The sequence below is a fragment of the Microcaecilia unicolor genome, chromosome 1 (genome assembly GCF_901765095.1).
Source record: "Microcaecilia unicolor chromosome 1, aMicUni1.1, whole genome shotgun sequence".
NCBI classification, from domain to species: Eukaryota; Metazoa; Chordata; class Amphibia; order Gymnophiona; family Siphonopidae; genus Microcaecilia; species Microcaecilia unicolor.
Window position 1 is genome coordinate 51,676,368 of NC_044031.1, and position 2,743 is coordinate 51,679,110.

Genomic DNA, 2,743 nt, shown 5'->3' on the forward strand with positions numbered 1-2,743 from the left:
GCAGAATCTCCTTCAGGGCCTCTTGCTAATACAGGTACAGGTCTGGCTCTTGCACCCAGGAAAGAGAAGGGAAGATCCAGCTGGACGCAATGAAGCCCTCCCTCCCAGCATCTCCTCACTGTCCCCCCACCTGCTCTTCTACCTATCCCTTCCAACAATCCCTCTAGCCCCTATCACCTCTTATACTACCCTCCCTCCCAAGCAGACCTGAACCAGAGGCTAAAGGAGCATCAAAGAGCACAATGAGAGGGCAAATTATTCTCCTAGCATTCACTTCTGAATGGGTTGGCATCCTCTAGATGCCCTTTCTCTGTGATCCTTATCCCTTCCACCCCTTGATACTGTCCTTCATCTCTCCCTGGAGTGGCATCTCTCCCTGCTCATGTGACCTGTCACCCTCCCAAATAAAAATAATTTTCATATTCAATATGTTGATAATCACAGTTATCAAATATATTTATTTCTGTCATGTCCAAATATACTTATACTGATAGACAGCCCCTTCTTCATTGCATAACTGAAGCCTGTTGTAGACCAACCCTCTCCAATGTGAATACACTAACCCTACAAGCCAATCCTTAATCCAGCCTTTCCTCTGCCTCAATTTGCTTGAGCCTGTGCCTAGGAATGATGACAAGCAAACCTCTCTCTTAGTTGCAAAGTACTGCATCACAAATACCCATCCTTGTGATTTAATGTCCGGTGGATTATGTGGTGCTTGTCCCTATCAGCAGACATAATGTAACCAAGGTCATAAAAAGGGCTGTACTGGCAGTGGAACTGTCTGCAGATTTATCTATGATATGTGTAAACTCAACATAGCTCATGTAAAGCTGATGACATCACCCTATATATGATGATGTTGACTCACTGAGATTTTAATTGTCTGCATTCTATTGTCTCCCACAGCCATTTTGAAGTGCTGACAGAAGGAAGTTCTAAATGGGTGTGGGAGACAATAGAATGCAGTCAATTAAAATGCCGACAGAAGGAAGTTGTCCTTGTTGCATATGTTCCAGTCCAGTGAGGGCTTCATGTGTGCTCCAGCCTAGCGGCTTGTGAAATTAAAATATTTACATCCCCTGAAGCAGCTTGGACAGTGAAACAGGGAACCCCTGTCAGGAGTGTTGATGGATTTCAAGATAAGTATCATTAAAGTACATAAGTACATATAAGTACATAAGTAATGCCATACTGGGAAAAGACCAAAAGTCCATGGAGCCCAGCATCCTGTCCCCGACAGCGGCCAATCCAGGTCAAGGGCACCTGGCAAGCTACCCAAACGTACAAACATTTTATACATGTTATTCCCGAAATTGTGGATTTTTCCCCAAGTCCATTTAGTAACGGTCTATCTGTATTTTTGTCTGTAAACCGCTTAGATCTGTCCTCAGCCATAGCATATAGTAAACGTGAATAAAGAATAACTTTAGCCGACCTTTATAGAATTAACTCTTAAGTGCTTAATACAAAGAAGTGCTAAGGTCTTAATTTTTTTTCTTCCCTTTAAATCTACCACATAGCCACTCACTTTGTAGATTCTTCAATTTAGGAGTCTAGTGAAACTAGAATCTTAACAGCAGAAACAACCTGTTGGCAGGCACTTGTAATCAGCAAAAGGAGATGGTTATCAGCAGCAACTTACTACTACTACTTATCAATTCTTTAGTGCTACTAGACATACGCAGTACTGTGCACTGAATTTATGAGTAAAAAAACCCCACTTTAATATGTCTCATCTTAAGGCTTTTCCAATTACAATGCTACTTTTAGAAACATAGAATCATGATGGCAGAAAAGGACAAAATGGTCCATCCAGTCTGCCTTTCCTCAGTTCCTCCTTCTCCTAAGTGATCCTACGTGCCTGTCCCATGCTTTCTTAAATTCTGACACCGACAGGCCATTCCACACATCCACCACCCTTTCCGTGAACAAGTATTTCCTCAGATTCTTTCTAAACCTGTTTCCTCTTAACTTAATCCTATGCCCTCTCATTCCAGAGGTTTCCTTCATTTGAAAAAGGCTCACCTCCTGTGCATTAATGCCACTGAGGTATTTAAACATCTCTATCATATCCCCTCTTTCCCGCCTCTCTTCCAGCGTTTACATATTGAGTTTCATAAGTCTATCCCTATATGTTTTATGGCAGAGAAGATTGTGGAGTACAGTTTTTTTTTTTTTTTTTAAAGCTATTGATTACTGGACTTTTGCTGGAGCTTTGTAGTTAAAGATAGTGCTGACCCTATTGCACCAAGGTGTAGCATTTTTGTTTCACTGTAGAGCTCACCACTTCAGTTTACTTCATGGTGTTAGTTCATATAATAAGGAAACTGAGCAAAATGAAAAAGAAACCAAACAACATGGAATACAAAGGGTGATATATCTCACAGAAAGAATAGTCTCTCAATCATGAGTTTTTAGTAGCAGGAAAAATAAATTAGTTAATGAGAATCCCTGAAACAATCGCTTGCTAATCATGCCCTGCTTCCAATAGAATAAAAATACTGCTAAAATCTCTGTGCAAATGGAAGCTGGAACATGTCCATGCCATGAAAGTGGAAGTTGCTCTCCGAGTAGCTCAGGGGACAATCCTTGATACAGCTTTATGCAAATCATGATTTCATGTTGAATATAGCTTTTTAACATTTATTGTATTGCTGACAGGACCCCTGAAGAGGCCTGTAGCTGAAACATAGCCCATGTTGGGTCATAGATATCAATGAGTGGAGCGGAGTGGAGGAGT